Source organism: Mesoplodon mirus (assembly GCF_964341445.2).
Source record: "Mesoplodon mirus genome assembly, chromosome: 19".
Classification (NCBI taxonomy): Eukaryota; Metazoa; Chordata; class Mammalia; order Artiodactyla; family Ziphiidae; genus Mesoplodon; species Mesoplodon mirus.
The window spans coordinates 38881087-38896092 of record NC_138995.1 but is presented as its reverse complement, the minus strand read 5'-3'; the positions used below and the strand labels follow the sequence as shown (position 1 = coordinate 38896092).

Genomic DNA, 15006 nt, shown 5'->3' with positions numbered 1-15006 from the left:
CATTTGTGTACAGATTATTGTTTACACATATGTTTTCATTTCTCTTTGGAAATACCTAGGAGCGGAATTGCTGGGCTCTAGGGTAATTCTATTGGAGGAAGTGCCAGACTTTTCCAAAAAGCTGTGCTGTTTTATATCCCTACCCAGAGTGTATGAGGCCTGCAGTTTCTCTGCATCCTCACCAACACTTGTTATTGTCCAGTTGGTTCTTTTGATTACAGCCACCTTAGTGGGTGGGAAATGATAATCTTATTATGGTTTAATTTGCATTTCCCCGATGGCAAATAATCCTGAGCATCTTTTAATGTGTTTATTGGCCATTTGTATATCCTCTTTGGATAAGTGTCTCTTCAGAGTCTTTGCCCATTTTTAAATTGGGTTGTGATTTTATTTTTGAGCTGTGAGAGTTCATTATGTATCACAGATACAGAAATATACAGTCCCTTATCAGATACATGATTTGCAACTTCTTTCTCTTATTCTGTTCTTTCACTTCTTGATGATGTCCTTTGAAGCACAGAAGTTGTAAGTTTTGATGAACTCCAATACGTTTGTCTTTTGTTTGGTTTTGGAGTCATCCGAGAAACCACTGCTTACTCCAGGGTCACCAAGAATTATACCTGTGTTTTCTTCCAAGTCTTATAGTTTTCACTCTTGCATCTCATTTCTTTTATGTTGGCTCAGATGTATTTTCGTCTTCAGGGCGGAAATATCTACCGGCTCCCGCACCGGATGAAGGAGGAGAACGTGGAGGGTGGCTGGTAAGTTCCGAAGCCCCTCGGGAATCCTCTGGTGGCTTTGTTGTGCTAGCCCTGGGTGAGCGAGCTCTGGATGCTTCACTGCTGAAGGGGCGAGCACCAGGTCACAGAGAATCGGGGGCATCATCTCCATTTCTTTAGGGTTCGTCCAAATCTGTCAGAGGATCAGTGTTTGGGGACAGAGTCCCATTCTCCCTTTCTTCCCCACAGTAACCAGCACAATGGTGTTCCCACAGACTGGGCAGAGCCAAGGAGCATTTACGTCTGCAAGAATTGTAGCCAGATATTTTATACCGAGAAAGGGCTGAGCAGCCACATGTGTTTTCACAGCGACCAGTGGCCGTCACCTCGAGGGAAGCAGGAGCCGCAGGTGAAGGGGCTCGAAGCTGCCATTCATCTCAGGATGGAGCCGTCCTCCTGCGGGGAGCCTGGCTGGGGGCCGGGAGTCAGGGCTGTGCTGCTCTGGAGAGGCCCCTTTCTCCCTACGTACTGTGTCTCTTAAAGGGCTGGCTCTTCTCTGTGTGTAGGTGTGTGGCATGGAGTTTTGCAAGCCACGAAGACAGGTGCTGAGGCCGGAGGGGGACAGGCAGAGTTCCCCGAGAGCCAGGAAGTCCTTGGACAACATGACCGCCGCCCCTTTGGTGGTCCCTGTGTCGGTGCCTGTGGCTCCAGCGAACCATCCCCCGGGGAGCAAGGTGGGTGCACTTCCTTCCAGCTGCTTTCCAGCTGCCAGTGGGAGCTGTGAGAAAAGCCCCCAAATCCTGACTCCATAAGAGCTTGATTTGCGTGTTCATTCATCCATTCAACCTCCAGTGAACTTCTTTTGTGCCTGGCCCTGTGCTGGGCAGGGCTGGGGACACTGCAGCGACCACAACAGGCCTGCCTCCGTCTCCTGGGGCTCCCAGCCCAGCGGGGTAGATAGACCCATCCCCGGACACTGACGACCCAGAACGGGCCGGGCTGGGAGAGGGAGCTGTAGGAGCCCCGAGGGCACCAGAGACCCTGCCTGAGGAAGGGGGTGTTGCAGCTGAGAGCTGGAGGGTGAGGAGGGGTAAGATGGGCAGAGAGGAGGGGAGATTGCGTGGAGGTAAGAGAGAGTGTAGCAAGCTCAAGCCGTCGTCTCTTCAGCCTGTGCTGGAAGACCCCACCTGGAGAAGTCCATGCTGGACTCGGGTACGGGGTGCATGGAGCCCACTGTTTGTCTCCCAGGAGCTGCTGTCATTTTGAGGGCAACAGGTTTTCCTTTTGTCATGCTGTTGCATCCGTCTGGCCCCCACACTTTAAGTGCCAGTCACTTTAACAACGGACATGAGTTTCCAAAATGGTCTGAGTGAGGGCCTCTCCTTGCGGGGTGTGGGTGCCTGAGAAGGCCCCAGCCTCAAACATCGCCCGGCTTAGGGTCTGGAGTCTGGCTCAGGCGTGGTGGCCCTGCCCGGCTTCCTGTGCTGAGGACTCTTTGCACGGCCATGCTGGGTGTGCGTCTGGCTGGTCAGTACCCTTTCCCACTCTCAGGCCATCTTGAGGACTGAGCTGTGGGGCCGGTGGCCTCAGGTGACCCCTGTGGTTCTGAAGTCTCTTCTTCTCCAGGGACAGGAGAAGGACGGGGAAGAGAGAGACAGGAGAGCAGCCAACACAGGAAGCGGAAGAAGCTCCCACGGCCCAAGGCACTGCTCATCCCTCCTCCGCCCTCCATGTCTGGGGAGCCGGGCCCGGGAGGATGCCGCCAGAGCTGCCTGTGCTCGCCCGTGTTCCTGGTGGACCGTCTCCTGAAGGGAGTGTCCCAGTGCCCTGCCTACACGCCGCCCCCGATGCTCAGCCCCATCCGGGAGGGCTCTGGGCTGTATTTCAACACTCTGTGTTCCACATCTGCCCGGGCCCGTCCCGACAGGCTCATCAGCGCCATGCTTGGTGAGTGAGCTTGATCACCCCATGATAGGCCTGTGGGGGGCCAGACCCCCGCCCCCTGTAGAATTCGGTCCAGCCATTCCCTCTGGCCTACGCTTGGGTCTGGTCTGGGTGTCCTGTTGCTGTTCAGAACTATCCCAGGACCATCTGGGACCAGCAGCCTTCTAGGTGCTTATAATTTTGTAGCCAGAAAGAAAATAGACGCAATTTAGCCTAACCACCATTCTGCCTGCCCTTTCGAGTAATTGTTTAAACAGCTTTATTGAGGTATAATTCACATGCCATATGAATCACCCATTTAAAGTGTACAGTGATTTTTTAGTGTATTCTTAGGATTGTACACCCATCCCACAATCTAGTTCTAGAGCATTTTCATCACCCCAGAAGATTATATCCACGAGCGGTGACACACAGGCCCTGTAGCCCCCAGCTCCTCTGCCCTGGGCAACCACCAGTCTACCAACCTACTTTTTCTATGGGTCTCCCTATTCTGGACATTTCATATACTTGGGATCATACAATATGTGCCATTCTGTGTCTAGTTTGTTCACTTAGAATAATGTTGTCAAGGTTCATCCATGTTGTACCATGCATCAGTGCTTCATTTCTTTTTATGGATGAATGATATTCCATTCTCTGGAGAGACAACATTTTATTTATCCATTCATCAGTTGAGGGGCATTTGGGTTGTTTTCGTCCTTTGGCTATTGCAAATAGTGCTGTTAAGAACATTTATGTATAAGTTGTTTTTGGACATAAGTCCTCATTTCTCTTGGGTATACAGCTCAGAGTGGAATTGCTGGGTCAAAGGGTAACTATGTCTAACCGTTTAAGGAACTGCCGGACTGTTTTCCAAAATGGCCGGGTCATTTTAAATTTCCACCAGCATTGTATGAAAGTTCCAGTTTCTCCACATCCTTGCTAAACACTTCTTATCTGTCTTTTTCATTATAACCATCCTAGTGGGTGTAAAGTGGTAGCTCGTTGTGGGGTGTTTGTTTATTTGTTTGTTTGTTTGTTTTGCGGTACGTGGGCCTCTCAGTGTTTGTGGCCTCGCCCGTTGTGGAGCACAGGCTCCGGATGCGCAGGCTCAGCGACCATGGCTCTCGGGCCCAGCCGCACCGCAGCAAGCGGGATCCTCCCGGACCGGGGCACGAACCTGCGTCCCCTGCATCGGCAGGCGGACTCTCAACCACTGCGCCACCAGGGAAGCCCCCTCATTGTGGTTTTGATTTACATTTCCCTGATGGCTAACGATGTTGAGCATCTTTCCATGTGCTTATTATCCATTTGTATATCTTCTCGGGAGAAATGTCTGCTCAGATCCTTTGCCCATTTTTTAAATTGAATTCTTATCTTTTTATCATTGAGTTGTCTCAGTTCCTTATATAGTCTGGATGCAAGCCCCTTATCAGATATATGATTTGCAAATTCTCTCCAATTTTGTGGGTTGTCCTTTCATTTTATTTATGATATGGTTTGCAGTACACAAGTTTTTAATTTTGATGAAGTCCAACTTATTCTTAGGCCTGCGATCAATCTTTAGTGAACTTTTATATACTGTATGAGGTAGGAGTCCAAATTTATTCTTTTGCATGTATGTATCAGTTCTTCCAGCACTTGAAAATACTGTTCTTTTCTCATTGAATAGTCTTGGTACTTTGTTTTGTTTTGTTTTCTTTTGCGGTACACGGGCCTCTCACTGTTGTGGCACTCCCGTTGCGGGGCACAGGCTCCGGACGCGCAGGCTCAGTGGCCATGGCTCACGGACCCAGCTGCTCCGCGGCACGTGGGATCTTCCCAGACCGGGGCACAAACCCATGTCCCCTGCATCGCCAGGCAGACTCTCAACCACTGCGCCACCAGGGAAGCCCTGTCTTGGTACCTTTGTGGAAAATCAGTTGACCATAAATGATTTGAGATTTTTCTTCTTTTTTAATACAGGCATTTTACAGCTATAGATTTCCTTCTGAACATTGCTTTAGCTACATTTTGTAAGTTTTAGTATGTTGTGTTTTTATATTCATTCAGCTAAAGTATTTTCTAATTTATCATTCCACTTCTTGTTTAACACACTGACTATTAAAGAGTGTGTTGCTTAATTTTCACATATTTGTGAATTTTCCAAATTGCTGCCTTTTATTGATTTGTAATCTAATTCTCTTGTGGTCAGAGAACATACTTTGTTTCTTTTTCAATTGAATTTATTAAATTTTTTTTAATTTGTTTGGCTGTGCTGTGTGGTTTGCAGGATCTTAGTTCCCCCACCAGGGATCGAACCCATGCCCCCTGCAGCGGAAGCGTGGAGTCCTAATGACTGGACCGCCAGGGAATTCCCTTAAATTTATTTTAAAATTTAAAACTTATTGAGGCATGTTATATGGGCTAGAATCCGGTCTGTCTTGAAGAATGTTCCATGTGAATTTGAGAAGAATGTATTCTACTGATGTTTGGTGGAATGCTGTATTTTGTCTGTTTTGTCTAGTTAGTTTCAATTTCCTTGTTGATCTTCTGCCTAGCTGCCCTATCCACTGTTGAAAGTATTGAAATCTCCAACTATTATTTTGTAATGGTTTATTTCATCCTTCAGTTCTGTCGTTTGTTGCTTGGTGTATTTTGGGGTTCTGTTTTTAGGTGTGTATATGTTTGTAATTGTCACATCTTCCTCACGGCTTGACCTTTTACCATTATGATGTGATTGTGACTTCATTTGTCATTACTACAATAATTTTATCATTATCTCTGGTAATATTTTTTTGTTTTAAAGTCTAATGTGCCTGACATCAGTATAGTCATTCCATTCTCTTTTTTGGTTGTTGTTTTCTTGGTATATATTTTTCTCTTCTTTTACTTTCAGCCTATTTGTGTCTTTGAAAATAAAGCATGTTACCTCTAGACACCATTAGTTGGATCATGTGTTTTTTTATCCAGTCTTAGAAACTCTGCCTTTTGGCTTGGTTTGTTTAATCCATTCTTGTTTACTGTTATATTGATATGGTTGCATTTACATCTGCCATTTTGCTTTCTATTTTCTATATGTTACATGTCTTTTTCTCCCTCTGTTCCTCCTTTCCTGCTTTCTTTTGTATTGTGTAACATTTTAATTCTGTTAATTTTTCACTTTTTCTTAGTCATTTCTTAGTGGTTGCTCTAGGACTTAAAATATATGTCTTATCAGAATCTGTTAGGATGTGTAATAACTCACTAACAATGAAATATAGAAACACTGCTCCTATCTAGCTCTCTTCCTTCTAACTCTTTTGCTATTATATGTGAGAGACCCAGTAATACCTTACTGGTCATGTTTCTTGCTTTATATACTTTTATTTCGTGTAAAAACACTGAGAGAATAAAGGAAAACAAGCATGATTTATAGAGGTTGTTATATTAACCTTCTTATTGACCATTTCTGATCTCTTCATTTATTCTTGTGGATTTGAGTTACTGTCTGAGGTGATATTCCTTTACTCCAATGCAGCTGTGCTCCTTGTGCAGTTACTGTCACATATATTATATTTCTATATGTTAGAGGCCCACAATACATATTGTTTTATGCAGTTATTTTTTAAGGCACTTAAGAAAAGAAAAGAAATATGTAATCATACTGATTTTTATAGTTACCCATATTTACTAGCGCTTCGCTTTTTTTTTTTTTTTTTTGGTTTGGATTCAAGTTACCATCTGATGTCATTTGCTTTCAATCTGAAGGACTTTCTTTACTATTTATTTTTATTAGGCATGTATAATTCACATACCATACAATTCATCCCTTTAAAGTATAGAATTCAATGGTTTTTAGTATATTCACAGAGCTGTGCAACCATCACTACCATCAGTTTTCAGAAATTTTCATCATCCCCAAAAGAAGCCCTGTACTTATTAGCAGTCCCTCCTTTCCATCCTCCCCATCCCCAGCCATGGGTAACGACTAATCTACTTTGTCTCTATCGATGTGGCTATCCTGCATATTTCATATGAGTGGAATCATACAGTATGTGGTCCTTTATGAATGCCTTCTTTTAGTTAGCATGATGTTTTTACGTTTCATCCACGTTGCACTATGTATCAGTACTTTGTTCCATTTTGCGGGCTGAATAATATTTCACCTTTAATATTTCTTGTAAGAGAGGTCTGCCAGCAACAGGTATTCTCAGTTTTTATTTATCTGGGAATGTCTTTATTTTACCTTCATTTTTGCAAGATAATTTGCTGAATATAAGATACTTGGTTGACACTCTTTTACTTTCAGTAATTTGAATATATTATGCCATTGCCTTGTAACCTACATCGTTTCTGTTAAGAAGTTAGCTGTTAATTTTACTGTAGTGCCCTTGTATGTAACAAATTGTTTTTCCCTTTTTGCTTTCAAGATCTTATCTTTATTTTTGCTTTCCAGATTTTGCCTATGTTATGTCTGGATGTAGATCTCTTTGTGTTCATCTTTCTTGGAGTTTATAGAGTTTGCTGGATATACATATTGTTTTTCATCAACTTTGGGAAATTTTCAGCCATTAATACTTTAAATATTCTGTCCCTTTCTCCCCTCTTTCTGGTACTCCCACTACATATATATTGTTGCATGTAATGACATCTCACATTTCTCTGAGGCTCTCTTCACTTTCCTACATTGTTTTTCTCTCTGTTCTTCAGATTTCATAGTCTCCATTGTTCTATCTTCAGGTTTGCTGATCGTTTCTTCTGCCAGCTCAGATGTACTGTTGAGCCTTATTTTGGTTATTGTACTTTTTAAACCCCTGAATTATTTCCATTTGGTTCTTCTTTTTTTTTCTTTTTTGACTACATCACACAGCATGCAGGATCTTAGTTCCTCGACTAGGGATCAAACCCATGCCCCCTGCAGTGGAGGCACGGAGTCTTAACCACTGGACCCCCAGGGAAGTCCACATTTGTTTCTTTTTAAAAAAATAATTTCCATCTCTTGACGGCATTTTCTCTTTGATGAGAAATTTTTATTTTATCTTACTTTAATTCTTTAAGCATGGGAGCCAGGGGAAGAAGAAGCCCCCATCTCCTTGGCTGCACCTACCTGGGTAGAGCTTCCATTACAAAGAGCTGGGGGCTAGGTGGGTAAGGGAGTGGGCCATGGCTCCAGTGCCACAGACTCTCACTGTTCTTCCCAAGATTTAGTGGATTTTCTTGAATGAGTATTTCTTAAAATGCTGTATGCCTTTAGGACAACTTGCAGAGACTTTGGCTTACTGTCCTTTTTTTTTTTTTTTAATGATTTTTATCAGTAAATGTGTTGTTTTGCCGAGTTCCTTACTCTACTTTTTCAGAAGTCTTATCCCCCTTCCATGCAATCTCTTTTTTATGCAGATATTTTAACAGCTTTATTGAGATATAACTAGCATACAAGAAACTGCACATCTATAAAGTATAGTATTTTTTTTCTTTATAACAGATTTAATCAGCTATACATATACATATGTTCCCATATCCCCTCCCTTTTGCGTCTCCCTCCCACCCTCCCTATCCCACCCCTCCAGGCGGTCACAAAGCACCGAGCTGATCTCCCTGTGCTATGCGGCTGCTTCCCACTAGCTATCTACCTTACGTTTGGTAGTGTATATATGTCCATGCCGCTCTTTCACTTTGTCACAGCTTACCCTTCCCCCTCCCCATATCCTCAAGTCCATTCTCTGGTAGGTCTGTGTCTTTATTCCTGTCTTACCCCTATGTTCTTCATGACATTTTTTTTCTTAAATTCCATATATATGTGTCAGCATACAGTATTTCTCTTTCTCTTTCTGACTTACTTCACTCTGTATGACAGACTCTAGGTCCATCCACCTCATTACAAATAGCTCAATTTCATTTCTTTTTATGGCTGAGTAATATTCCATTGTATATATGTGCCACATCTTCTTTACCCATTCATCCGATGATGGACACTTAGGTTGTTTCCATCTCCGGGCTATTGTAAATAGGGCTGCTATGAACATTTTGGTACATGTCTCTTTTTGAATTATGGTTTTCTCAGGGTATATGCCCAGTAGTGGGATTGCTGGGTCGTATGGTAGTTCTATTTGTAGTTTTTTAAGGAACCTCCATACCGTTCTCCATAGTGGCTGTACCAATTCACATTCCCACCAGCAGTGCAAGAGTGTTCCCTTTTTTCCACACCCTCTCCAGCATTTATTGTTTCTAGATGTTTTGATGATGGCCATTCTGACTGGTGTGAGATGATATCTCATTGTAGTTTTGATTTGCATTTCTCTAATGAGTAAAGATGTTGAGCATCCTTTCATGTGTTTGTTGGCAGTCTGTATATCTTCTGTGGAGAAATGTCTATTTAGGTCTTCTGCCCATTTTTGGATTGGGTTGTTTGTTTTTTTGTTATTGAGCTGCATGAGCTGCTTATAAATTGTGGAGATTAATCCTTTGTCAGTTGCTTCATTTGCAAATATTTTCTCCCATTCTGAGGGTTGTCTTTTGGTCTTGTTTATGGTTTCCTTTGCTGTGCCAAAGCTTTGAAGTGTCATTAGGTCCCATGTGTTTATTTTTGTCTTTATTTCCATTTCTCTAGGAGGTGGGTCAAAAAGGATCTTGCTGTGATTTATGTCATAGAGTGTTCTGCCTATGTTTTCCTCTAAGAGTTTGATAGTGTCTGGCCTTACATTTAGGTCTTTAATCCATTCTGAGCTTATTTTTGTGTATGGTGTTAGGGAGTGATCTAATCTCATACTTTTACATGTCCCTGTCCAGTTTTCCCAGCACCACTTATTGAAGAGACTGTCCTTTCTCCACTGTACATTCCTGGCTCCTTTATCAAAGATAAGGTGACCATATGTCCGTGGGTTTATCTCTGGGCTTTCTATCCTGTCCCATTGATCTATCCTTCTGTTTTTGTGCCAGTACCATACTGTCTTGATTACTGTAGCTTTGTAGTATAGTCTGAAGTCAGGGAGCCTGAGTCCTCCAGCTCCATTTTTCGTTCTCAAGATTGCTTTGGCTATTCGGGGTCTTTTGTGTTTCCATACAAATTGTGAAATTTTTTGTTCTAGTTCTGTGAAAAATGCCAGTGGTAGTTTGATAGGGATTGCATTGAATCTGTAGATTGCTTTGGGTAGTAGAGTCATTTTCACAATGTCGATTCTTCCAATCCAAGAACATGGTACATCTCTCCATCTATTTGTATCATCTTTAATTTCTTTCATCAGTGTCTTATAATTTTCTGCATACAGGTCTTTTGTCTCCTTAGGTAGGTTTATTCCTAGATATTTTATTCTTTTTGTTGCGATGGTAAATGGGAGTGTTTCCTTGATTTCACTTTCAGATTTTTCATCATTAGTATATAGGAATGCCAGAGATTTCTGTGCATTAATTTTGTATCCTGCAACTTTACCAAATTCATTGATGAGCTCTAGTAGTTTTCTGGTAGCATCTTTAGGATTCTCTATGTATAGTATCATGTCATCTGCAAACAGTGACAGCTTTACTTCTTCTTTTCCGATTTGGATTCCTTTTATTTCCTTTTCTTCTCTGATTGCTGTGGCTAAACCTTCCAAAACTATGTTGACTAAGAGTGGTGAGAGTGGGCAACCTTGTCTTGTTCCTGATCTTAGTGGAAATGGTTTCAGTTTTTCACCATTGAGGACGATGCTGGCTGTGGGTTTGTCATATATGGCCTTTATTATGTTGAGGAAAGTTCCCTCTATGCCTACTTTCTGCAGGGTTTTTATCCTAAATGGGTGTTGAATTTTGTCGAAAGCTTTCTCTGCACCTATTGAGATGATCGTATGGTTTTTCTCCTTCAATTTGTTAATATGGTGTATCACGTTGATTGATTTGCGTATATTGAAGAATCCTTGCATTCCTGGAATAAACCCCACTTGATCATGGTGTATGATCCTTTTAATGTGCTGTTGGATTCTGTTTGCTAGTATTTTGTTGAGGATTTTTGCATCTATGTTCATCAGTGATATTGGCCTGTAGTTTTCTTTCTTTGTGACATCCTTGTCTGGTTTTGGTATCAAGGTGACGGTGGCCTCGTAGAATGAGTTTGGGAGTGTTCCTCCCTCTGCTCTATTTTGGAAGAGTTTGAGAAGGATAGGTGTTAGCTCTTCTCTAAATGCTTGATAGAATTCGCCTGTGAAGCCATCTGGTCCTGGGCTTTTGTTTGTTGGAAGATTTTTTATCACAGTTTCAATTTCAGTGCTTGTGATTGGTCTGTTCATATTTTCTATTTCTTCCTGATTCAGCCTTGGCAGGTTGTGCATTTCTAAGAGTTTGTCCATTTCTTCCAGGTTGTCCATTTTATTGGCATAGAGTTGCTTATAGTCATCTCTCATGATCTTTTGTATTTCTGCAGTGTCAGCTGTTACTTCTCCTTTTTCATTTCTAATTCTATTGATTTGAGTCTTCTCCCTTTTTTTCTTGATGAGTCTGGCTAATGGTTTATCAATTTGGTTTACCTTCTCAAAGAACCAGCTTTTAGTTTTATTGATCTTTGCTATCGTTTCCTTCATTTCTTTTTCATTTATTTCTGATCTGATTTTTATGATTTCTTTCCTTCTGCTAACTTTGGGATGTTTTTGTTCTTCTTTCTCTAATTGCGTTAGGTGCAAGGTTAGGTTGTTTATTCGAGATGTTTCCTGTTTCTTAAGGTGGGATTGTATTGCTATAAACTTCCCTCTTAGAACTGCTTTTGCTGCATCCCATAGGTTTTGGGTCGTCGTGTCTCCATTGTCATTTGTTTCTAGGTATTTTTTAATTTCCTCTTTGATTTCTTCAGTGATCACTTCGTTATTAAGTAGTGTATTGTTTAGCCTCCATGTGTTTGTATTTTTTACAGCTCTTTTCCTGTGATTGACATCTAGTCTCATAGCATTGTGGTCGGAAAAGATACTTGATACAATTTCAATTTTCTTAAATTTACCAAGGCTTGATTTGTGACCCAAGATATGATCTATCCTGGAGAATGTTCCATGAGCACTTGAGAAAAATGTGTATTCTGTTGTTTTTGGATGGAATGTCCTATAAATATCAATTAAGTCCATCTTGTTTAATGTATCATTTAAAGCTTGTGTTTCCTTATGTATTTTCATTTTGGATGATCTGTCCATTGGTGAAAGTGGGGTGTTAAAGTCCCCTACTATGAGTGTGTTACTGTCGATGTCTCCTTTTATGGCTGTTAGTATTTGCCTTATGTATTGAGGTGCTCCTATGTTGGGTGCATAAATATTTACAATTGTTATATCTTCTTCTTGGATCGATCCCTTGATCATTATGTAGTGTCCTTCTTTGTCTCTTGTAGTAGTCTTTATTTTAAAGTCTATTTTGTCTGATACGAGAATTGCTACTCCAGCTTTCTTTTGGTTTCCATTTGCATGGAATATCTTTTTCCATCCCCTTACTTTCAGTCTGTATGTGTCTCTAGGTCTGAAGTGGGTCTCTTGTAGGCAGCATATATATGGGTCTTGTTTTTGTATCCATTCAGCCAATCTGTGTCTTTTGGTGGGAGCATTTAGTCCATTTACATTTAAGGTAATTATCGATATGTATGTTCCTATTCCCATTTTCTTAATTGTTTTGGGTTCGTTATTGTAGGTCTTTTCCTTCTGTTGTGTTTCTTGCCTAGAGAAGTTCCTTTAGCATTTGTTGTAAAGCTGGTTTGGTGGTGCTGAACTCTCTCAGCTTTTGCTTGTCTGTAACCGTTTTAATTTCTCCATCCAATCTGAATGAGATCCTTGCTGGGTAGGGTAATCTTGGTTGCAGGTTTTTCTCCTTCATCACTTTAATTATGTCCTGCCACTCCGTTCTGGCTTGTAGAGTTTCTGCTGAGAGATCAGCTGTTATCCTGATGGGAATTCCCTTGTGTGTTATTTGTTGTTTTTGCCTTGCTGCTTTTCATATGATTTCTTTGTGTTTAATTTTTGACAGTTTGATTAATATGTGTCTTGGCGTATTTCTCCTTGGATTTATTCTGTATGGGACTCTCTGTGCCTCCTGGACTTGATTAACTATTTCCTTTCCCATATTAGGGAAGTTTTCAACTAGAATCTCTTCAAATATTTTCTCAGTCCCTTTCTTTTTCTCTTCTTCTTCTGGAACCCCTATAATTCGAATGTTGGTGCGTTTAATGTTGTCCCAGAGGTCTCTGAGACTGTCCTCTGTTCTTTTCATTCTTTTTTCTTTATTTTGCTCTGCAGCAATTATTTCCACTATTTTATCTTCCACCTCACTTATCCGTTCTTCTGCCTCAGTTATTCTGCTATTGATCCCATCTAGAGTATTTTTCATTTCACTTATTGTGTTTTTAATCGATGCTTGATTCATCTTTAGTTCTTCTAGGTCCTTGTTAACTGTTTCTTGCATTTTGTCTATTCTATTTCCAAGATTTTGGATCTTGGAAATAGAATCTTGGATCATCTTTACCATCATTATTGTGAATTCTTTTTCAGGTAGACTGCCTATTACCTCTTCATTTGTTAGGTCTGGTGGGTTTTTATCTTGCTCCTTCTCGTGCTGTGTGTTTTTCTGTCTTCTCATTTTGCTTATGTTACTGTGTTTGGGGTCTCCTTTTTGCAGGCTGCAGGTTCGTAGTTCCCGTTGTTTTTGGTGTCTGTCCCCAGTGGCTAAGGTTGGTTTAGTGGGTTGTGTAGGCTTCCTGGTGGAGGGGACTAGTGCCTGTGTTCTGGTGGATGAGGCTGGATCTTGTCTTTCTGGTGGGCAGGTCCAGGTCTGGTGGTGTGTTTTGGGGTGTCTGTGGACGTTTTATGATTTTAGGCCACCTCTCTGCTAATGGGTGGCATTGTGTTCCTGTGTTGCTAGTTGTTTGGCATAGGGTGTCCAGCACTGTAGCTTGCTGGTCGTTGAGTGAAGCTGGGTGCTGGTGTTGAGATGGAGAGAGACCTCTGGAAGATTTTCGCCGTTTGATATTATGTGGAGCTGGGAGGTCTCTTGTGGACCAGTGTCCTGAAGTTGGCTCTCCCACCTCAGAGGCACAGCAGTGACTCCTGGCTCCTCAATCTGGGATGATTTGTTGTCTATTCATGTATTCCACAGATGCAGGGTACATCAAGTTGATTGTGGAGCTTTAATCTGCTGCTTCTGAGGCTGCTGGGAGAGGTTTCCCTTTCTCTTCTTTGTTCTCACAGCTCCTGGGTCTCAGCTTTGGATTTGGCCCCGCCTCTGCGTGTAGGTCGCCGGAGGGCGTCTGTTCTTCGCTCAGACAGGACAGGGTTAAAGGAGCAGCCTCTTCGGGGACTGTGGCTCACTCAGGCCGGGCGGGAGGGAGGGGCACGGAGTGCGGGGCGAGCCTGCAGCGGCAGAGGCCCGCGTGACGTTGCACCAGCCCGAGGCGCGCCGTGCGTTCTCCCAGGGAAGCCGCCCCTGGATCCCGGGACCCCGGTAGTGGCGGGCTGCACAGGCTCCCGGCAGGGCGGTGTGGACAGTGACCTGCGCTCGCACACAGGCCTCTTGGCGGCGGCAGCAGCGGCCCCAGCGTCCCACGCCCGTCACTGGGCTCCGCGCTTTCAGCCGTCTGTGGAGCTCCTTTAAGCAGCGCTCTTAATCCCCTCTCCTCGCGCACCAGGAAACCAAGAGGGAAGAAAAAGTCTCTTGCCTCTTCGGCAGCTCCAGAGTTTTCCCGGACTCCCTCTCGGCTAGCTGTGGCACATTAGCCCCCTTCAGGCTGAGTTCTCGCCGCCAGCCCCAGTCCTCTCCCTGCGCTCTGCCCGAAGCCCGAGCCTCAGCTTCCAGCGCCGCCCGCCCCAGCGGGCGAGCAGACAAGCCTCTCGGGCTGGTGAGTGCCGCTCGGCACCGATCCTCTGTGCGGGAATCTCTCCGCTTTGCCCTACCCAGGTATGTGGGGAGTTTCTTGCCTTTTGGGAGGTCTGGGATCTTCTGCCAGCGTTCAGTAGGTGTTCTGTAGGAGTTGTTCCACGTGTAGCTGCATTTCTGGTGTATCCGTCAGAAGTTGTAAGTTTTGATGAAGTCCAACATGTCTGTCTTTTGTTTGGTTTTGGAGTCATCCAAGAAACCACTGCTTACTCCCGGGTCACCAAGAATTATACCTGTGTTTTCTTCCAAGTCTTATAGTTTTCACTCTTGCATCTCATTTCTGATATGTTGGCTCAGATGTATTTTCGTCTTCAGGGTGGAAATATCTACCGGGTCCCCCACCCGATGAAGGAGGAGAACATGGCGTGTGGCTGGTAAGTTCCGAAGCCCCTCGGGAATCCTCTGGTGGCTTTGATGTGCTGGGCCTGGGTGAGCGAGCTCTGGATGCTTCACTCCTGAAGGGGTGAGCACCAGGCCACGGGGAATCGGGGGCATCATCCCCATTTCTTTAGGGTTCGTCCAAAGCTGTCAGAGGATC

General features: G+C 43.3%; 1 pseudogene across 1 annotated transcript in view; it reads left to right on the top strand.

The window, feature by feature from the left end:
- LOC309794492 (zinc finger protein 541-like) overlaps nt 1-15006 on the top strand; it is a 50765-nt pseudogene that overhangs the window by 19898 nt on the left and 15861 nt on the right. The window contains exon 5 of the transcript in view: nt 14784-14842. The product of the transcript in view is annotated as a zinc finger protein 541-like (transcript). The remainder of the gene's footprint in view (nt 1-14783; nt 14843-15006) is intronic.